At 39.3% G+C, this 23,726-nt stretch overlaps 1 protein-coding gene and 1 long non-coding RNA gene across 3 annotated transcripts in view; one reads left to right on the forward strand and one right to left on the reverse strand.

Moving 5' to 3' along the window:
* Window positions 1–1,295: 1,295 nt before the first annotated feature.
* LOC146573603 (uncharacterized) lies at window positions 1,296–4,289 on the reverse strand. Its single transcript, XR_014892553.1, has 4 exons — window positions 3,799–4,289; window positions 3,336–3,428; window positions 2,570–2,703; window positions 1,296–1,588 (listed from the first exon to the last, which is right to left on the reverse strand). It is a non-coding gene; the product is annotated as an uncharacterized LOC146573603 (long non-coding RNA).
* A 4,273-nt stretch (window positions 4,290–8,562) lies between these two features.
* The window catches only part of plxnb1b (plexin b1b), a 94,909-nt gene continuing 79,745 nt past the window's right edge, over window positions 8,563–23,726 (forward strand). The window contains exon 1 of one of the 2 annotated variants that reach the window (XM_085272845.1): window positions 8,563–8,920. The gene's annotated coding sequence lies outside the window, so the exon portion shown is untranslated. The remainder of the gene's footprint in view (window positions 8,921–23,726) is intronic. The other variant, XM_085272846.1, reaches the window with a different exon arrangement.

Raw genomic sequence — 23,726 nt, forward strand, 5'->3', positions numbered from 1 at the left:
CGTGAAAGTTAGTTTGGAAAGGCTGTCTGTAGTCACTGAAGTTGCTGTGTTGAATGGTACAGTATGGTGGAAGCATTTAGCCCATATAGCTCTGAGGCTATGACAATTACTGGCATGTCAAGCCTTCTCACAGCACAAACTCCAAATCCCAACCTTCCACCAACATTCTACAATACACCAACATTTAATTAAATAAATATATACATACATTTGACCATTTTCATACAATTAAATATTTTAGATGAAATATTCTACACTTTACCCTTACACCTTAACATTTGCCCAAACACCCTGGAGAGGACACAGAAAAGACATGTGACACATTTGCCTAAGTTCTCCTAAATGGTAAACCTTATTTGCTCCCAGTGACAATTCTTTCCTTCTCACAGACAACCACTACATTTCTTGATGAGGAGCAGCTGTGCAGGACCTGGAACAAAGGCTACCTGCGAATTGTTAAAATACTCAATAAATATTCAATAAATAATTAAACCTCTTGTGTGCAAATGTTATTGATGTGCAAATATTGCTTAACCCTCTGGGCTCTATCCTGGCCATTTGTGGCCACTTCACTTTTCTTTTTTCAACCATTTTCGTTCTGTTAATGCAAGTGGAATGAAACTTCCCAAAGGTGTGTATTTCTTTCAGACTTTTTAATTTTCAACATCAGCTCCTTAATAATATCAATAATATTCACTATACACCATATACACTATATCATGCAATTTAGGTAAAATTGCTTTCATTCTAAACTCAACACATGAAAATTGTAGTTTTTAATGTTTTTTTACCAAATTACATCATTTACCCATTTTTGGCCAAACAAGCGATTTCATGTAACATTCCTAGTTTCTAGTAGCGGCCTTTGATGGCTTACCACACTCCAATAGACCAAAATAATGAAACAATTTTGACATAGGTTTGATCTTAAGGATCTAATAGTTTGTGTTTGTGCATGACATTGCAGCACAAACATGTATTTGCAAGATAGACTGGAATAAATTCAAACATTACATAGGCTGCAGTGAATTTCTGTGGATGCAGGATATTGAGCTTTGAGGTTCCCAGTCAAACTCAGCTTTGAAGAACATGTTAAAAGCAGTTTTACTCTTGTATTTTTCATAAAAAGATACCATACCCAAAATATTAACTCTAAAAACAAAAACAAAAAAACCCCAATCACAGGACATTTTACAGAGTTCAAACCTGCAGCTGCAGCTGCAGCGCAAACAACAACAAACACAGTTTGTAAACGTGTCCTGGAGTTTCTGCAGGTGCAGACAGAGCTACTGCTGTAAGTAAGCCTAACAGCTTCCAGATCATTTATTCTGGCTGTATGGCAAGAAGGTCATCACTGCTTCAAGCACTGCCTATATGATCTGGTCAGAGAGCAAGGACAGCAGCAGTCATCTGTCCTTGAAGAAAAGTCATCTGCCCAAGATGAAGAAACTTCCTCTCCAGAAGATGAGGGGACAATCTCCAAAGAAGCTGACTGCATCACCACTGATGAAGAGTACTAGCCAGTGCCTGAATCCTCTTCTTTGGGGGAAGATTGGGGTTGGGGGGCATGGAGGTGGAGGCCGAGCAGCTGATGGAAAAGAACATACACTCAAAAAAATAACTCTTTAAATGAACATAAAAAAATCATGGAAAGAATTTCCACGTGATTAAATTGCTTTATTTTAGCATTATGCAATTCTGTTACTCCAACTTAATGCACTCAAGTTGGACCAACTTAATTAAAGATTGATGAATCAACGTATTTACTGCATTTTGATCCAATATATTTTAATAGTGTTGATCCAACTTAAAGAGTTTTGTTCCAACTCAATTCAGTAGGTTTTCTCCAACTAATTTACTAAATTTGGTCCCAGCTTAAGTTAATTGAGTTGAACCAACTCATACAAATTAAGTTATTCCAACACAAGTCTTTAATGCTAATAGAAAGCAATTTAATCACGTGGAAATTCTTTCCATGATTATTTTAAGTTAATTTAAAGAGTAATTTTTTGGAGCATTTAACAAAGTCTAGAGTCTGGTTAACATACATTTCACTATTACATCTAAAAGGTAAATAAAAATTTGTCATACACATCTTTTTGTTTTCTCCAATTTATTGAATTTATAGCAAATTTCACATAATGTATAAAGAATACATGAAATGCAAGTACAAGTTACATAACAGAAAAAAAGTAGTGGACAAAGTGGAAAGTTAACCTGTTAAAACAATTTTTTAACAACAATGAATGGCTGAAGCAGGTGATGACCAATACAACTACTTTGAAGGTCAACAGATGCACTTTCAAAAAAGAAAATATCTGCAATTATTTTAGGTTCATGGTCCAGATACATGGTGTAGCTGTTGTAATGGGAACATTTCTCAACGAGAAAATAGTGTTTTGAGAACCTGTACTTTGTGTGCTGTTGGATAGTTCGTGTGCATCTAATTCCATAAGAATCTTGTGCAGGACCTCAAAGGTGTATCTGAGTTCCAGAGGGTAGCTCAGGTTCAGTGAATAGACCAGACCAAGCAACATTGTCACTGCAAAAACTACACTGCCCAACTCACCCATCACTTCCACCCCCTCTAGAACAATCACAACATCCTGAGGGTCATCGCCAGGCTCCGCACCCTCTGATCGAAAGACACAGATTCCAAAGACTGTCTCTGCTATGGCAGTGGCGATGCTTGTTATCAACTTCCTGTGACAATAAAACAAACAAACAAAAGATAATGATTTCTCACTAATGTCCATTGCAAACAGTTTTAAAAGTAAATATCTGTTTTACATTAATGTAAAATACCTAAAAGCTTTATTCATTCAAGCCTTATAATAATGTAAATGTAATCAAAAATGACTGCCCGATATTTTTCCTGACTCATGAGAAGTTCATTCAATACCTCAACAATGTCCTGTCTTTCAAAATCTTGTGATAGGGGTGACTGTGGCACAGGAGGTAGAGCAAGTTGTCTACTGGTTTAATCCCTGGCTTCTCTAATCTGATACTAAAACTATCAATGGGTAACATACTGAACCCCAAGTTGCTCCTGATACATCCATTGAAGTGTAAATGTTACATAAAAATCTTGTATGAATGTGTGTATGAATGAGGTTATTATAATGATATTATAATAATGATAGTATAAAACACTCAAGAATGGTGTGTGTAGTATCCAGTGAGAAACTTAAAGCTCTTACTTTTCCTATTTTAAAAGGTATTTTTTACAGCCACCGGTAATTTATAGGAAAACCCCATCCCCTGAAACTCTTTTATGTAGTTCAAGCTTATCTTTGATCATCTCCTTAGTTAAGGATACAGGCAAGTTAACATACCAGGTAATTCTTCACCAGCTTCTCAGGATCTTCATTCAGGTACATGCAAAGACCTTTGGTGATGTATTCTCTTCTGATTTCAACAGCATCAGTCTTTATACACAGAGGGGGAAAAAAACAAATATATACGGAAATCCATCTCAACGACCTAGCAGTGGGATTAAAGAACTATTAGTTGAATTACCAGGAATTTGTGAGAAATACAGAGGCTATTGTTTTACAGTCTTAATCTTTTCAAATAGTATTTATGCATTTTAGACAAGTCTGTCATTTTAATATTGTTTTGTAATTTGTGTATTAATTTAATCATGCCATACCCCCAATTCAAGAAAGTTTAGATGATGTGTACATAAAATCAGAATGCAATGTTTTCTTGGTCTCAAAACTATATGTCACTTACAAATGAATATATTACATTTTTAACATGGGAATGTGATAATTTTTAAGAAAAATATTAGCTCACCATGAATTTGATGAACTGGCCTGCCAGCTCTCCAGACCTTTCACCACCTGATAAGATTAAACATTTATTATCTTTACAGGAGGGAACTGCAAGTCTCCAAGTTTATTAAGTAGAAAAATATTTAATTTCAAAAAAATTAAAAAACAGGAAAACATATCTGTTCATGTTTTGTCTTTCCTCCTCAGTGTACTAAAAACACATAAATTGTTAAATAAACCACTGTCCATCAGTTGCAACTTACAAACTTACAAATTTCAACAACCCACACGTAAAATGTAAATTTATCACAACAGTCTCTGTGGTAGAGCCAAACTAGCTTATGTGCAGAGGTTAAGTTATAAACAATATCTATATTTGGAGTAGCTAAGTCTTTCATATTAGGCTATCGTGCTAGCATGACATTGTGCTATATTCTTGCACTAACGTGTTAGCTAGCTAGAATGGCATAAACAAACAGATATTTTTTTTTTAAAAAAACAAAAAAACAAATGTGAATAAATAGAACTGAAAAGAATCGACAAACTAATGATACCTTTGTGCAAAAAGTATTTTCATCAAGATGGATAAAGATAGATTCACTCTTACCTTTCCAAGATGACCGTGAAGCAAACCATGTGCTTTCCTGCCTCTTGTTGTTTAGAATCTCACGTGATCTTGTGATATCGCGAGTCTTTAAGGCAGCTAACCACTCTTGTTAGATTTTATCATGTCATATCAACAAGAATAAATTTAAGAGGCGCTAAGTTGGTAAATTTCTTGTAGATCTTATATGATTTTATTACGTTCACCTTAGAAACATAAATTCATTGTGTTCAAATTACATGTTAGAGTCTTGTAAATGCAATAACCACCAAATTTCACTTTTTTGAGTGTAGGAGCATTTTCTGAGACCGAGGAGAGTGACTGAGTGGATCCCTCATGAAAGGAAAACCACTGAAGAGAGACTGCTCTACAATCCAGTGCCCACTGGTATCAAACCAGGGCTCAGCCTGTATGCAGTTTCATGCATTAGCAGCCTGAGATCTACTTTTGACTTTTTTTTATAACAAAGGAGATCTTTTAGCTGCTGTGCACCCTTACAAAGCTGCACGGGAGGCCAAGGTGTGAGGATTGGAGTATTATAGATGAAGTGGAGATGTGAGCCTAAACCAGAATAAAGCAATACATAGCATGTTGGATGACAACACTGGAAGTTCTCAGGAAGTAAAGAAGGGAAAGGGGTTCAGACTCCAACTGACGGAGGAGCTCCGAGGACAACGTCTTTCCTTTGGTCACCTTGGCAGAGGAACTCCTCAGATGAAAACTGGCACAGGGGAAACAACCCAGAGCTTCCTCCCCAGCTCCTCCAGTTGCAACAGAGGAAGATTTTGTTGTCTGTCTTTGGCTTCACCAAAACTACCACAGCGATATCCCACATGCCAAAGCAACGGAGGAATGTGCTTCTTTTGACAGCAACACACAAGGAACCAGCAGTCAGTGATGGGGAATAAAGGATGCGTGAAAGCAAGAAGCAATCCTGGACTACAATAGGCACAAATATTGCTTGGATAACTTAGAGGGTGTTGGCACCTCGAGTTGTAGAAGGAAAACTAACTGATGGCTGATGGCTCTTTTCTCCAATCTCCTGGATGTCTTGGGATACGATGCCTTTGTCCCACCGGAAACAACTTCACTGAAGTGGGGGAGTCCTCTACAACCTACAAATGAAGAGTGATGCTGGGAGAGCTGGGACACATGCTGGTGACCTCAACAACTGCAAGACACACTTGTCCCTGATTCTCAGCCACTTCTGCCATTGATCTCCAGATACAGTCTGACCCAGAGTGTGACCCACACCCCACCAACGAAATGAGAAGAAGGTGCAAAAGGCGCACCTCCAGGATTGTAACAGCAGCCCCTTGTACCAGGTGTAGAAAGTGTGCCTATAAAAACCACTCTACTGTGGTTAGTACATCTTGCTGCTAATGAGGATGCACACAGAAGAACACACATAGTGGAATATACATTTTGATCATTTTATTGGTCATTTCAGTGGTTATTTGGTCATTAAATTGCTTTTCTGGCCAATAACACACCTTTTGTGATTTTCTTTTTGGTCATTTATCCCCTCCCCAAAGAAAAAAATAATAATAAAGTAAAAATAAATCATTATTACTGTTACTGTTACTGACCTGCAATGATGACCTGCATCATTCATATGCTAAAAAATCTGAACTTTATTACTATTTTCCCCCAAAAGCGTAGTAATAATATATAATATTATTACTACGCTTTTCAAAGGGTATAATATCTGAATTTGAATTATGTTTTGGTTTTCATGACTAGGACCGGTGCTAATCTAAAAAATCAAGTCCAAAAAAGTGGAAATTATTCTTAATATATATTAATTTTATAGCATTTTGTAAACGTAAACAGGGGGTGGCCATTTTTGGCCACGAACAAGCTGAGAGGGAGTTTTTATGTTTTTGCTCTCCCTGCACAAAAATAACAATGCATTATAATCAATGTTGATGTGAATCAATTACATGCCCCAGACTCTACTATTAATAATACAAGAAATTCCAGTAGCAATGCAATTATAGAAAATTGCGAGATGTGATGTTGTCTTCCAGCTAGTGCAGTGGACAAACAAACTGGTGTTTAAAGGGTTAAAAATGTAAAACGTAATAACTATTTTATATTTATGAAAAAAACTGAAGTTAGTTAAAAGCTTTATGCAGAAAAAATGGCAAAAAACCCCATAAAAGTAATAAAACCTAATCTGTTGGTGGACACTTTTGGCCACAAACAAGCTGAAAGGGTCGTGATTTTGAACAAACCCAGAGGGTTAAAGTGTGATGTTACATAAAGTGCTCCTAAAGTGCTGTACAAGTTATAATACAAGTAAGGGAGTACTCTTCCTTACAAGGATAACAAGGCTTTTTAAAATGGGGGAACAAACCTGAGAACGGCTTGGACCCAAGGGCACTGGATGTCTCTGGGCCACTCACCTGAAGGAGAGGTGCTTGATCAGTCATTGGTTGTGTTGTACATGCAAGCAGCCAGAGAAGGGTGATAGATTACAATAATGTTTAATATTTTTAATGTGCATGATATAAAGCTAAGAAGCTAAGACTATGAAGTGGCATGAAAAGAAAACAGGAACCCAACCCTATATTAATAAAATGTGGCTTCTATCTTCTCGAGAGATATTCTTGTGTAGACTATATGTAAATATACTTTCTTTGATGTTTCAGTGAGGTTTTGAGGATCTTTGCATAATCAAAAAGAAATAATTCAGTTATCTGAAATAGCAATGTCTAAAAAATATGATCTTATTTTTTTGCACTAATTTCATCTGTGCTGTAGTGTGTGCATCGCGTACAACTCTTTTGTGACACAAAAAGAGCTCCATGCTCTGGATGCAAATGTCCCTGATAAATATACATGATTATTATAATATGAGTGTACATAGTGAGAGCAGAACAGACTCTACTGTCTTGTATTAGAGCTCGGGGGGATTTAACAAGTGCCGTGGTGGGTGGGGCTGAGTGTGATCTTTGAAGTTTATCTAGCTTCAACCCTCATTACAGGAGAATTAAAAAGGGTAAGATAAAAGGCTTCTTTTCACAGGAGAAGACAAAGATTCAGAGAGAGACTCTCCTTGAGGATAAAAAGTGTGTGGAGCGGGTTTTGTGATCTCTGTGTGGTCTCTGTTGATCCGCAGTGTGACATGGCATCTCTAAACTGAACAGTGGATAAGAACTGCACCCTGAATAACACCACAGTCATCCCACACAACAAACAGTTCCAGTCACGCTGACTTAATGTGTTGTGAATGTTTGTTTCATGGTTCACTATAGTAAACAACTGCTGCTTGTTTGTTTTTTTCAAACCAGTCAGCAAAAGATTATCTATTAATATTTCTGTATGTTGACTTTATGAATTCTCAGCAACATACATTTGCAATATTGAAAGAGTTATTCTGATGATTGTGTTTTTATCACATATTTGGCCCTTTGAGTCTCTCTGAATATATTTGATCTCAGATAGATTCCTGGGGCTGGAAAAATGGACGTCAGTTTTTCTTAAAGCAGGACTATTTGATGTAATAAAGTCTATGGTCACACTGGCAGATGTAGTCCATGCATGTTTCCTGTTGGCCAGAAGGGGTCTGCCATGCATCAGCCGGCTCTCTAGCAACTGATGCTGCATTCAGGAACTGGTGGAAGTACAGACTTTACACTATTGTTATTGCGTTCAATAAACTTTCCATCCTAACAGTCACTGGTTTTTGTACTACAAATATGAAAATGGAGTGAAAGTTATCTATTTAAATTCGCAGGTTGTGGTCTGGTGAACAACAAAAGACAAAACCACTCAAAATCTTTTAAGAAGCACATATTGGTGTTGGTCAAGTTACTTGAAAATAGTAATTAGTTACTAATTACTCATTACTTCTCCAAGAAAGTAACGACTTTACTGATGACTTATTTTCAAAAGTAATTAGTTACTTTATTACATAGTTACTTTTTAAAAACATGATACACAATCTGAATGCGTAATAAAGCAACAGACTTTTTCTATTTTGTCTGCAGCGGTCATGTCAGTGGGGGGATCCCGGGGTTTCTCTGTGAATTTCACATTCTCACTGTGCAGCTAAAGCTGGTCACTGCTATTTAACACAGATTAACTTACGTTCGCACGTGGTTATGTAAAATACGAGGAGCACTTGAAGGGAGCGTCATGTGTCCTCCCTTCGCCAGCCCCCTTTTTACGCCTGTGGAGAGCTGGGCGCTGAGCGAAGTATTCTCACTGTTGCTTACAGGGCGCATGTGGAGGCAGAGAGCTGCTGAATGAAACCAAGCAGAGAACCAGGAGAAACTTTTTTTTTTGCTACATGGAGTAACCACGCTGTTTTTCATCAGTAAATTAGGTGTGTAAAGTTGTGAAAGTTGGACGCCTGACAGGAAATTTCCAAGCATGGACTGAGCGGCAGGAATATCGAGGAGGATTCGCTTTCTTGCCCGCTAATTTGTCTGCACAAGCACCGGCTGCGGAAAAATTGGATACTTTACTAAAACTTCGCTGTAAGGAGGAGTAAACCAGAGCTGAGTGACCGAAGAGTTGTACACAGAGCACGGTGAGTGTGGGTGAGGGCTGTGCTGTGAGTCTCTGAAAATCTGTCCCATTGAAATCAAACTGGGATTTTTTTCCCACTTGTTTTCCTCTAAGTGTTCAAACTTCTGCCTTGTGATCAGTAATGTCGGGGAAATGGGTGAAAACCTTTATTTACCAATATTTATGTGGATTTCACACAAATCCACACACACGTGCTCCTTATTGGTTATTTACAGACTTTTCGCTATTAGTGGTGGAGCAGTTGGAGCAGGTTGATGAGAGTTGGGTTAGCTAGCGTTGAAGTGAACTCACTCCGTACACGTCCTCCAGGAACCGCTGCTCCACTCCTTGCTTTTTATGGGACATTATGCGTCTTTTTTTATTTTATTTTATTACTTGAGTGCAAATATAATTTTTTTTTAAAAGTCACCCCCCTTTTATTTTTTTTTATCTGTTGAGTGTTCGGTCCGTTGATTTAAAAAAACAAAACAAAAAAAACAGAATTTCTTTTTCATTGACGAAACAAATTTAGTTTTTCAAAATAAAATGTCAGAGTCAGTTTTGAGCCCAAACTAGCATAAAAATATTTAATCCCATCATAAGACAACAGTTTGTTCTCAACGCGAAAGTGTTGCCTGGAGAGGCTTTTAATCGGAAAACCAGAAGAGAGAGATCTTGTCCTCATCTATTAATGATATTCTTTAAAGGCAAAGGTCAGATCTGGGTCTGTGTTAGTTTGTAGCTGCTTGTGTAAAATGTCATTATGATATTAATATACACTCTGGTACAGGTGTCACGGGGGCTCTCCAAAAGAGGGACTGTGAGTGTGTGACCATGGATCATGCTCGGCCTGTCTTGTGTAGTGTCTTTTATTGCCTCATCACAGAGCTGAAGGTTTATTACGATCCTCCTAATTATAATGGCAATAATTGCTCATGTATTTCAGAGTGTTGCCAAGGCTGGGAGAACCATCATGAGCTGCTTGTTGCTGTTAGCATCTTGAAATAAAAAGTGACTGGCAGTCTTTCTTCAGGTTTTCAAGCAGCTAAATTGTGAAAGCCAGAGGCTGCAGCGATGCAGGGCGGTACAGCAAAACAACAACCAAACATGGACTTTAGTTCAGACTCTGGTGTAGTCCAGCTGACTGAGTCAAAGTTTTGTTTTTCTCTTTTTTCCCATCTGATAAAACTCGTCACTTCTTGCAGTCTTTGTATAGTTCTTTCATCATGTGTTGGTATTACAACAGCTAAAGTAGGGTCTGGCTGACTTAAGTGGGGCACGTATTTTCATTGTCCCTGAGTGAAATGCTGTTGACCAGCAAAACCAGTAGCTGACATGTTTTCTTGCTTGTACATGGATACAGTCAGTCAGCAGGAAACGGAGCTTTCTGGTCTTGTGAAATGAGCTTGTAAATGTCCTCATTATGGGGTCCTTATGGGGTATAAATGCTCGACCTCCAGCGGCCAAAAATGGAAGAAAATTGGAGTTTTAAAAAGGTGCAAGATAAATGAACAGCTATTTATTGTTGCAGTAATTTTAGTTTAGAATATGCACAGAAGAAAACTTTACATGAAAATATCAGTGCTTGGTTGCCATTTTCTTCAGATGTTTCATTCTAACAGTATAGTAGCAAGTGTGCTCTTACCTTTCTGTACCTACAGCTTTTTGACTTGATTTCTCGGTATAACTGAACAGGTCTCATGCATAACAGGACTGACTTAAGTAATAATTGGTAAGCGCCTTGAAAGATGTCAGCATTCAACAGCCAGGATTTGTAGCAACAGAGGTTGTTAAGTGCCTCTCTAATAAACCACACTCACCTCACAAACTCTCTCACAAGCAAGGTGCCAGAGGTCAAAAGGTGATGGGGGCTGGGTGTTGAATGCTCTCGTTTTGGCAAATGGAGGAGCATGTGGTGTCAAAACCAATATCCTCACAGCAAACCATTGTCAGGTGGTGTCATGAGCTGAAGTGAAGGCAAACACTGCCTTATGAGATAAAGGAACAGCTTTGTATCGGTTAGTGTCTGCTGTCATTCTTGTAATGAACAGGTGGGGAGAATTCAAGGCCGGATGAAGGTTTGATGAACTGTGGATGGCTGTTCACAGCAGCAGCTCATCAGTTTAGGCGTTGATGAAGCATCTGTGAATACTGTACGGAAAGTGTGACGTTTTCTCTAAAAGGTACCAAGTGGTTATTGTTGGGGTATGCCTGAAATCAGCAAATGTTTACAGGTTAAAGGAAGGCAGGGGGAAGGTGTAATTTTAGTTTAAAGATGGGATAAAGGGAGACATTTTCAGATCGTTTTCTCTTTGAAGTCTTGGTTGTGAAAAATGTAGAAAAAGAGGAGGAAGTTTATACTCGGCCTCCTTTGTCACCTCTGTATTGCCAGCCTTGTCACAGCTTGAAGGTTAAGCCTAGATTATACTCTGCTGGAAACCTGTTGGCCGAGTCGTCCTTCCTGTTACACTTTTTTGACATCCGCTTGAAGTCTGACGCCTGGTCAGCATAGTGGATGCATTGTAATGTAAATTGTCTGCACCGTTTGGAAAAAATAATAAATAAAGGAAAAACCACCACGCTCACGGACATCGTTGCAGGTTGCATTGACCCAACCTATAGTTAATTTTCTTGGGTAGTGCACGTCAGGTTGAGTGGAGGGTTAAGAGGGGTTTCCAGCTACGGTCGAAGGGACAACGTAGATTTCCCACTGAAGTCAACTGTAAGCACAAAAGTAGTCTAGCCAGTTTTTCCCCTGGACATTTTAAGTGAAAAATAACTGCTTAACACTTTAACAGTGGCTAAAGTAACCTTGTAAAATATTTCTGACTGGGATTGTAGGTGAAGCTTTTAATAATCTGCTTAAAGTTTTGGTTTTCCACTTGTGTATCAGTAATTTCCATCTACCGTTTGCTCTTCCTGTCGTGTGGAGTGGAACTAGCGATTATTCCAGTGATGCTCATTTGAGTCAGTCATTTTGGTCACACATCACCACCTGCTAGTATCTTCTCCTTTGTAACCTGGTTGTATTTGATGGCGTATTTTTGCCTGAAGTGGTGAAACATATTTATGGCTTCCACCTTCAGCGGGAACAGTTTTCTCACATAGTTTGCAGACTACAGTGCTTTGTTGGAGGCTCTCTTTTAGGTACTGAATTGTGATTAGAGGCTGACACAGGGCTCTCAGGCATGTAGGCATGATATGGCACAGCTCTAGTTTTTATTGCAGATGACAGGAAAGGACAACTCTCAGCCAGTCTGGTCACCTCAATAGCGATCAGAGTAGAAATTATTTGTAATGGCAGCAAGATATGAACACTCTTCTTGTCTGGCGGGGGTCGGGGGCTCCTCCACTCCAGTGGCCAGATTAAATACTCAATTTAATTATGTCACTGAGCATTAAGTCAATAACCTTATCGGAGTGGTCCGGCTGTTTAATGGAGCTTTGTGGGCCAACAGATGCACCAAGATTAAGGACTATATGCTGGTGTTGCAAACCCTGAGAGGAGGGATAAAAGACAGACATGGAATCTGATACATGAGCCCCTACTGCGCGGTGCCATACGTTTCACCACAGACTGATGCAAATCAATTGAAGAGATCCCGTAGTGTTACAGCTAGGGTTATTTATATAAGGTTGAATCAGAAGTTGATAATAAAAATTACTATTACATTAGATACTCATTTGCAACAGTATTGATACCAAGAATGCCGTCTTTGCCTCCTCCGGCTGTCACACAACGTTACCCAGCAGACACCAACACTGTCTGCTGGGTAACTGGTCAAAAATGCCGGGATACTAATTCATTATTATCAGGTATTCTAACAACTTCCTAAAAAGCCTCCAGTTGATCAAAAATGGTGCAGCAAGAGTACCAACAGGGACTAGAAAGAGAGCAGATTTCTCCCATATTAGTTTCTCTTCATTGACTCCCTGTTAAATCCAGAATCTAGTTTAAAATACCTCTCCTCACATACAAGGTCTTGAAAAATCAGACCCCATCTCATCTCAAAGACCTCATGGGGCCATGTCATCACCAATAGAGCTATTTACTCTCGAACCGCTGGCTTACTTTTGACTCCTTGGATGTTTAAAGGTAGAGTGGGAGGCAGAGCGTTCAGCTTCCAGAACCTGAGAGCTGGTCCTCCTGTGAAACCAGCTGTTTGGATTTGGGAGACAGTCTCTGTGCTTAAGATTAGGCTTAAAACGTTCCTTTTTGATAAAGCTTACAGGCTGATGAGTCTGTGACCTTTAGTTACGCCCAGTCTGCTGGGGGCTGCCCATAAAGCCTCCTATGTATTTATGCAACACTACACATTTGATCATTGTTTATTATTCCTCTGTGTCGCTCTTCCACGGTGTCTACCTCCCCTCACCCCAATGATGTTTCAAGCTTACTCTGTTGCGCCGTGATTTTTGACATCGCATTCTGCGGCACGTGGCACAATATTTCTGACGCTTGGGCTAGGCATGCACTTCTCGATTTTTGTAACCTAGTTTAACCTACCAGCATTTTAACGATGGTTATGGCGGACATTAATTCGAAGCCCCAAACTGGACAGTTTGTGCTCTACTGTACACATTATCTGGCTCTGAAAAGCCTTTTTTGGTGACTGAGGAGCGCCTCTGGATTTAATTAGACAGACGAGTTTGTTCATTATTCAGATATGTAAATGGAGACCCAGATACAGGCAGTGCTATGGAATGTAAAATGGATTTGATAGTCAAAAGCCCTTTGAAGCAGCAAGTGAAGTGCTCTGTAGTTACGTGGATTATTAACTTATTACAATGGGCTGTGTGCTTCCACCCCTTGCTCTTTGGCGTGTGCGTGTATGTGCTTACAGTTGCTCCCTCTTGAATGAGGCTAGTGTGTTTGCACAAGGTCAGTCTCAAAGCAGGAGTACACGTGACACGGTGGTTTGCCCAAACACAGTCTACCTCCTGAGTTGCAGTGAGGTAACTGAAAACTACAACCGAACTCTTGTGCTGCCTGACATCACAGACGTACGAGGGGATTCATGTCGAACATTGAGCTAAAAATGAAAAGGTCTCATGTTGGTTTGATATAGTAGTTTAGTGTTGGCTGTTGTTGTGATTTGGTGCTATGCAAATAAAACTCAATTGGTTAAAGAATATTGAAATGAATCAAGTGAAGTTTACTGTTTACGTGAGATGGCAGCAGATTTAAAATGTGCATATTCACTGTCAGATCTGGATCAGCTTTTACAGGAATTTTGCAGCTGCATTACACATTTAGTTCCCAATTGCAATGCAGAATATTCTTTTATTACTAATTCTGAATGAAAGCTGCTTCTTTGTGACAAATACAGAAGTAAAGATTGGGCTGCATTTACTTCCTGTTCATGTTTGTACACTGTGTGGCACCATTTATGATTTTGCTGCTAAACGTGTGACCCGATGGTGACGGCTACAGGCACTATGGTACAAACAAAACCTGGTTTGTCTCTGTCTGCCTCAGGCTCTATTCACACCATATTCTCACAGCAGTTTTCTTTACTAATCTGATAAAACAACGTTGTAATAATGGAGCTAACCCATAAACACAGCTCTGTCTGAATTGTGGGGAAAGTGATGCCATACTTTAATTCATGCCGTAACTCTGCAGTTTCATCCATCTCTTCCTCTCCATTCATTGCTCCTAACTCAGCACTCAACACTTTCTGCAGCTCTCATTTGTTTCAGCATCCTGTCATTCTGCGCTGAAGCAGCCGTTTGTAGAAGGCCCTGAAAGAACGAGGCCCTGCTGTGCGATAGGTTGACATGGATGAGAAGAGCTTTGTCAGTGTACTCACAAAGAGAAGATATGACCTCTGCCTTTACCTGAACCACGCAATCTCACACTTGGCCTTTGTTCTTGTACCTTCGTGAGGTCCAAAGTATGGAAGAATTTTTTTTTATTTTTTATTTTTTATTTTTAAGGCCTAACCTAACCTGGGCTTTAATCCTGCAATCAAAGTCTGGTTGTAATAGACCCTAATTATAAACCCACATCAATGTAGACACAAGATAAGAGGCTTTTTAGGAAACTGCAAAAACTACGCACAGTTTCCTTGTCTGGAAACTGTGTGTAGTGCTGGGTGTTGTTTAAAGTCATATTGGTATGTGAGCCAAAATGGACCTGAGGCAAAGTAAACATGCCAGAATGAAAGATGCTCACATTTCTTTTGTGCTGTCTTTACACAACTGGAGATGGAGATGCATGATATCCAATGTGTTCAAGATTTATTTATATTCATTACCCAGTCACTGTTGTTCTGTAACATGACATCAGCCACTTTGGATTCAGTGGAAGTCTCACTGTTAAGGTTTTGGCTGCCACCATGCCAGACGGTAACACATCACTATACCACAGTGAGCTTTGCTGGCAGAACTGACTAATAAAATTGTAGAAATTTAAAAAAACAAACAAACTATAAACTTAATACTGTTACACAAAGTACAATTGTGGTTATGAAATCACAAAACCAAAGAATATGGTGACAGAATAAGAACTTTACTGTGAAAATGACAGGATTGAAATATAGAGCAGCAGCACAACATTTAATTGGTCTTCAGGCATGTATCATTAGGTATCTGTAATCAGTATGTGAGGGTAAATAATTATGCCACAATGGACATTAACATGCAGTGTGTTTAAAAACAATTTGGCTTTCACTGGAAACAGAACCTGAGATAATTGTTGCACGTTATGTTCCTGCAGTGAAAAAGATTTGGCAGCATGGTGTTAAATTCCCCGCGACCCTGAAAAGGATAAGCGGTAGCGAATGGATGGATGGATGGATGGTGTTAAATTCCAGGTATCCTGCAGCTGCAGGAGTATATGAACATGCCACATGCATACTCGTAATTTTTTATTTCTTTATTTTTTTGTTAAATTCACTTTGCATGCTTTGGCTGAAAACTGATCCAGAACTCAACTCAAAATGAAACTGAGGCTTTTTGTTTCTGGCTTTTTGTGGCTAAAGTTACCTGGTCGTTCCTCTGCATGCTCCACAGAAATGCAAGAAAACTTTTTTTACTTTCCTTTTTTTGTCTCGCTTGCAGATAATTTCTGCTTTTTGGTCTCTGCAGCTTTAAAAATGGTGTTCTGCATTCCCCACGCTTTTCTTTCTCTTCATAAAGAGAACGTGGCCATGCCTTCTTTTTGTTTCTTTTGTTGAAGAGGAGGCTGAAAAGACCGGCCAACCAGACAGGAGAGTGTAAGGAAAGGGTGGGAGCTTAGAGACACGTAGGCATACCTCGAGGAGAGGGGGGGAGAGCGAGAGCGAGAGGGGGGGCGGGTGTCTCTTCCGTTCTCTTGTTTGTTAGCTGGAAAACAGCTGGTGTTTTGGCTGTAGACTCAGAGAAACGACAGGTGAGTGGGTGTGGTGGAAGAGGGAGTGTCCTCCATCTGGAAGATAACCTTGTGAGTCCAGGCTTTCATATTGAGAAAACTGCTTTTGAAAACTTTTTGAGCATACATGACTGTTTTCATGTTGAAATGTGGTGATTTAGTAGCAGATTAAGGGGATGGCAATTAGAAATCTCCTAAGTTTTTCTGTATTGTCCCTTGCATTGCTTAGCTGCAGTCAGGTGGCCATTCATCCTGAATTGTGATTTGAAGGGAGAAGAATTTAATATAATCCACATGACATCAGTCAGCTTTGGTTTTTGGCTCCAGAGGCAACAATATGAGAAGCATCTGCTGTGATGACACTATCTGGGTTTCTTTTCTTACTCTGTGTGTGTCTGTGTGTGTGTGTCTTTTCATGACACACAGACAAGCATGAAAAGCAGCATTTTGAAATGCCGACAGTCAACTGTTGCCAAGTGGCAACCATGGAGGCTGCTGGAGAACAGTGAACGCTCAGTTTCCCTAGAAACACCCTTTTTCCCCTCCCCTAAATGGACTCCCCCCCCCCCCCCCCCCCCCTTAAGTCCCATTATACCCCCTGGGGGGGGAGTCCTGGGAAAACGAGGTTGCTATGGTAGGCCAAAGCTGAATGTTGGACAGGCATGTTAAAAGTTCAGGCCCCTGGCAAGCTGCTGCTGGACTCAGGTACAAAACTGGAAAACCTGAACTTCTACCTTTTTTTTAAATCTTCAAGGCTAACAAAGTAGGGTCTGCAACAAGCATTTAATTCATTATGAATTTCTTAAGAAATTCTGGTCTCAGAAGAGTAGTATTAATTTAAGTACTTGGGTACTTAATGTCTGTCAACTAAAGATTTTCCTAGTATTCCCAGGCTGTTTTCACATATGACCTTAGGTTTTGGGAGTACCTAATTGGAATATTTTTATCAGTCATCTTTTCCCATTACTACTCTACATGTGGATGCACAAATAGAACTGTGGTAATGATTGTATCCAGCAAGGATGCTGTTAATGTCAGATTGAATGACCATGCTAAGTGGCTGACATTGGACTCTTTGTATGTTGCAAAGCTGTGGATAAACCTGATGAATGATAAGTGAATGTTTGCCTGCAGAAAGTACTTTTGACTTTCTTGCCCTCCTGCAATGATCCCACACCTGAGGAATGTGCTATAAAGCAGGATTAGCATGTTAGCACGCTATGTCAAGCTTAAAGTCAGACTTGAAAGTTGCTCTCTTTCTACCTGGCTATATTACCATGGAGACTTGGTCTAAATTTCGGTTTAAAATTGTCTAGAAGCGCCACGTGTTTACTGATTTTTACTGACAGCATGTTTTAAGTGCGATACAGATTTTCTGTTAGAGATTTTATATGTGCAAGTTATTAAGCCGTACCTTACTAAAACCACTGAACAAAGCGCAAACGGTCTACACATTGTCATAGAAATGATGACATTGTACATTAGTCATTTTAGTGTACAAATGTTTCTATATTTGTTTGGTTTTACACTGCTGGAATTGAAGTAAGTAGAAGACGGGACACCATCAGGAGTATCTGTGCAATCAATAAAAAGTTTTGTTTGATCTTCCAAAAAGCTAAAGTTTCTCACCATGTGCAATAATAACCCCACAGTGAGAAATGTGCAATATCTGTAATATAATTAGATTCTCCTTGTGTGCCACCCTCTTGTAAAAGAGGTATAATTTATAATTCACAATTTATATTAGTATTGTCATGTTTTAGTTTTGTCTATTCTTCTAACATGCTTACTATGACTGAGAGCTCTGCAAATGTCTTGTATATATCTTGTATCAAGATAATATCTTGAATTAAAATGTTTATTGTATTACTCTGTCTGTTAGATCACCAGATTAATAATTTCAATTCAATGATTTATCAGTTTCTTGTTGCATTTTACTTGTATAGTTCACTTTTTTTATTTTTAATCACCATTTTGTCATAATGTCTGTGACTGGACTGAGTCGCATTCCCACGGTTCACTTTGTGTGCAAGAAGAGTCATATTACCTGTGAAATGCCTCTTTTTGTGTGAGCACACACAGAGCCTGAAGCAGAAAGTTACCCGGTATTTCTAACAGTGGTCTTAGGTTTTGTTGAGCCAGCTAAGGCTTGTTTTAGGTTTGAGCAGATGTAGCGTGAACTAGAGCAGGGCGATATGGCCAAAAATATTTATCACGATATATATTTGAAAATTTGCGATAATGATATAACCGACGATATAATTGATGCGAGACAAAATACAACTCCACAACATTACTAGCGCAAAAAGACAACCTTCCATTTATTTTCACTTAAACAAGAAGCTGGTTTTTATGTACATTAAAGCTTTATAAAAATGTAACAGTGCAAATGCAAATTCCTTGCTGAAAGTTTAACCAAAAGGCATTTCCAGTAGAAATGGGCTGACATATCCTGAGCATAACCATGTATAATATCCACTGAAGTTAAAAAGAGGTGCTTTGCAACATTAAACTGCAGTGTGCAGTACGCATTTTTCGGACCATAAGGTGCACAGGATTATAAGGCACATTAAGCGAAACAAAGCAGTCAGATAAATCAAACTTTATTAAACTCATTCTTCTTGCTTCCTCCACTTCTGTACCATTGATTCATTAATGTTGAATTCTCTGGCAGCTGCTCTATTCCCATGTTGTTGCAGTATATTAATGACTAACCTCGTATTGTGGATGGATTATCTCAGTTGTTCTCCTGACTGAAGTTTGGTCCGTTTACAGTATCCTGCCATGCGATTGCATTTGTCTCTAACCATGAAGAACCTTCAGGTTAACTTTTATAAGTGGAAAAGTGTTAGTGTTCGTCCTCCAGCTTCACTGTTTATGTTATGCTAACATAGCTGTGTCGCTAGCGATCACGTAGCACATCATTATATACCAGCTAGCCCAACTTCAGTAACCCTACAAACGTCACTGCTGTTTAGTTTCCTGTCTTCATTTATGTTGGAAGTGATAGCAGAGCTGTACGTTTGATTTTTTTCAGAAATCTCTCAGTCAGAACATGCAATATCATGCTTAGGTAACTAGCGAAACTAGCGAGCTAACTTCCGCTAGCTTCCTGCTAACTTCTAACTCCGTTAAATGTAATAACTTTTGTTTTCATGGATGCCTGGAAGTTAAACTTCATAGTTACACCTGGTAAAGCAGCAATGCTGATCGTTTTATTAAAGATGAAAGAATTTAGACAGTTTTTAACTCTAAGTGATGCTGCAGTGTTGTTTGACCTGAAGCATATGGAGTTTAGGACCCAGATTACTCCCAGATTTAAGAGCATCTTAGTCCGACAAATACGACAATAACAACGGCCGCTTGCATGTTCTGCAAAAAAATGTGCTTTGTTGTGTATCTGACGGACAAACACCAAACCAGTTCCACATCACTGAAGTTGCACCATTTTTACAAACCAATTCTGGTTCATCTGTTTCACTCAACAATCGGCCATGTGCGTATGAAAACAAAGGCACTGCGCATGCGCGTTTTACCCCCATTCTATCGCGATATTTCATTTTCCTATCGTTGCCTAACATTATACCGGTATTACCGTGAACGGTATAATATGGCCCAGCCCTAGCGTGAACACAGTCTGCAGGCAGTTTGAAGGCAGTATCTGCAGTGTATTTGTTGTCAATATAGCAGATTACAGATTATGTCTGCCAGTTTGTTGGCTACCCTTTATCATCAGCACAGAACATACAAAGAGCTAAAGTGAAACCAAGTATTGAAAACAAAAGTATCCATTGCAGCTACTATCAGTCTTTTTCATGCTGCATTATTATTTTAGATTTTTTTTTTTTCTTCTATTCTGGTCCAGCTTGTTAATCAGCATTTGAGTGATCATCCGCATCCAGCAATTTGCAGTTGAATTTTGGAGGACTGCACAGGAGCACGATTGCCATGGGTGAAAACCCTGCTCTGTTCACTGTCCAAGTTGAAGTCTGTATGCAGACAAACATGCACTGTATTGCCAAAAGTATTCACTTGTCTGTCTTCACACACACATAAACTGGAGCTACATCCCATTCTTAATCCATAGGGTTTACTATGATGTCAGCCCACCCTTTGCGGCGGTAACAGCTTCAACATTTCTGGGAAAGCTTCCTACAAGGTTTAGGGACATTTATGGGAATTTTTGACCATTCATCCAGAAGTGCATTTGTTAGTTCAGACACTGTTGTTGTCGAGAAGGCCTGGCTCGCAGTCTCTACTCTAATTCATCACAAAGGTAGAGTCAGGCCAGTCAAGTTCTTCCACACCAAACTCGCTCATCCATTTCTTTATGGACATACTGGTGCACAGTCATGTTAGAACAGGAAGGGGACATTCCCAAACTGTTCCCACAAAGTTTGCAGCATGAAATTGTCCAAAATGGCTTCCCATGCTGAAGCATTAAGAGTTCCTTTCACTGGAACTAAAGGACTGAGGCCAACTCCTAAAAAAACCATCACCCTAAACCCCCCTCCACCAAACTCTGCTCTGTTATTATATATGGCCTACTGCTTAGTGGCTGAGTTGCTGTTGTTTCTATTGCATCCTTTTTGTTAGAATACTACTAACAGTTGACTGGAATATTTAGTAGCAAGGAAATTTCATGACTGGAATTGCTGTACAGGTGGTATCCATCCACACTGAACTCCTGAGAGCGACCGATTCTTTCACAGATGTTTGTAGAACAGTCTGGAAGTGATTGAAACACCTGAATTCAGTGATTTGGATGGATGAGTGAATACATTTGGCAATATAAGAATTTTGTGGGACCTTAAAGAAAGCTTCACTGTGTTGAACTTTCTTATATATATGTATAAGGTGTATATTCGCTTTCTAAGTTTGGGATAATGAACAACCGACCAATGAAAAGTAAAATCCTCATTGACGGTTTGGTTGACTGCTAGCAGCAACCCTACTTAATGCTAATGCTATCTCGGCTACCCTTAGCAACGAGGCCCACATCTGTAAAGCTGTGAAGCTGAATGATTCAAATGCCCATGTGCTCTTGTTATCTTTGCTCTTGTTGGCAGCAGGAGCTACTGGTGCGCTTACGATATCCTGCTGCTCGTCATGTGCAGAAAGTAAATGTGTTGTCCCAGCACAGCAGTATTTTTACAAGCTGCCTATCATGTGTCTTCTTACCATGACACTTCCTGTTAGTTCATACTCCCTTAGAGGTCATGGGTCGTGGGGCTCTGCTACCCTTGCACTGATATAATCCTCCCTCAGCAGGGCTTTGTTTTAACAAAGCAGGGGACTGAGGTTAAAATGTTTGCAATAAGATGTAACTGCATCTGTGTGTGAGTGTGAACTCCGTGTGAGCCCACAATGTTTCCTTGCAGCCTTTGCTGTTAGATGAGCTGAAGTGTAGCAGTATACTGGCCTAAGTGTAGCTCTTCACTGTGTTGTTTGACTTAAAGGATATCTAATTCAATGTGAACCTTTGATTTTGTTCATTTTGTGAACAGCGTCTGCATGTGTGGGCTGGTATAACATCTGTAAAGCAGCAGCTTGCGTCACAAAATACTGGACCTCTCATGTTTTTAATGGAGGGGATCTTTCCCCCCTTGCTTACCAGGAATAATGTTTCCCCCTTGGTAGTTTTAATCTGGCTCCAAATGAACCAGGCCTTTGTTAGCTCCTTGAAGGGGTTTGTGTGTTGGTGAGTTTGTGGGATTATTTATTTATTTATTTATTTATTTTTTTAAGCCACACCATTCAAGTTCATGTAACTTAACAGCAGCTCACGACTAATATTGTTATTCCCTGGGTGGTGTACAGCTGGGTATATATGTATTTGGACTCTGGTACAACTTTTTAAAATGTTGCCTCTGTGCGTAACTACAACGGATTTTAAATCAAACAATATGTGATTGCAGTGTATGCTGATAGCTTCAGTTAACAAATAGCATCAATATTTATAAATGGCTGTTTTCATATTGTGAAAATGGAGCAAACAGTGAAATTGAGTAACTCTAATTATCTAAAGATTTATGTCCAGTGTGTCTCCAACTAACTGCTGCAAACCTTCTGCCTTTGTGCCTTTATCTTTGAAAGTAACAAGCATTCCCTTGTTACTTTTTTTTTTAAATAGTGCATCCATTTACTGTGTTTGGCTTAAAAAGATTAAACTGAGCCTTAGGGAATGACCTGGTCAATGCTCAAATTTGAATCCTATGTAAATGTTGTGAAATGATTTGTATACAAGAAAACTCTTAAAATGTCTTGCACCTGCTGCACCTGCTGGACCTGCTGCACCTGCTGGACCTGCTGCACCTGCTGGAATTTTGAATGAAAAAGTAGCTAAAAAGAATTAATAAGCCAGCATTGAAGGATGATGGTAATTTTTTTCCAAACACATAAAATAAGTTGCGTCCTGCATGATCGGCTAAGTAGTCGCTTGTACCAGGATGGTCCTAACTCCATCCATGAGGAATGACAGGCTATAAAGTGATGTAACTGATGATGATGTGAGTAAATATCGCAACTTTGTCAGCATTAGTTTCATTTAGGGAAAAATTCTATCCTAAATGTATTTCTTGAACGTTATTTTCAGTTTGTATTTTCTTCCTCCTGTGCTGCCCTGTAAACAGGCAGGAGTATCTCAGGCCCAACAGGGCATTAACATTCCTTCCACTCAAATGTCAGCCCAAGTCCTGAGACCACGAAGCTTCTGCCTGATAAAACTGAAGTCCCTCAGAGCTGCTAGAGATGTTTATGAGCTTTTGTGAACATTAAAAAGCAACATATGTTTATTATACTGATCTGTTTTCTTACAGAAAATTCATTGGTTGAAAAGAGTCATTGGTTAAAGAGAAATAATGGGATTTATAAAGTTTCCTTTGCAAATTGCAGACATTGGAAAGACTGTAGTGTGTAGTGATACACAAACCGGGTAGAATAATACAATGGTGACTACTGGAAAATAGAAATATTGATGCTGTTGCAATAAAATTAAAAATGCTTTGTGATGGACCATTATTTGCCGGAAACCTTAAAGTGTACCCAGTTTGGCTTCCCCTCATTTAGTTGGTGTGTGTGTGCAGGCAAAGAGCTGGGCTGTGAAGTGTAGGTGGTTTACCTCAAGTGTTCTTCAGCAGCAGCGATTATCAGCGGAGAAGCTATAAAAGTTTTATAGCACTAACTACCCCTCCTGTTTCAACTTTGTTGTTTTACAGCAACACATTAGACATTTGTTTCTATTTGAGTAGCTGACAGTTGTTAGTCATCATGTGCCCTTTGCTTACAATGAGCTTGTGTTACACTGATTTAGGTCCTGGCAGTGAGCATGCAGTTGGATCTAAAATGGATTGCATGTTATCGGGTTTGTTCTTATAGATACCTATGCGTATTCTGGCTCACACTACAGATTTCCATGACTTGGCTACTTACTACTAGAGTTTGCAAAGCTACTCTGGTAGCATGCAAAAATAAA

Source organism: Mchenga conophoros, linkage group LG5, assembly GCF_057382185.1.
Source record: "Mchenga conophoros isolate Kocher_MC1m ecotype Shallow Benthic linkage group LG5, M_conophoros_male_GT1.1, whole genome shotgun sequence".
Taxonomy (NCBI): Eukaryota; Metazoa; Chordata; class Actinopteri; order Cichliformes; family Cichlidae; genus Mchenga; species Mchenga conophoros.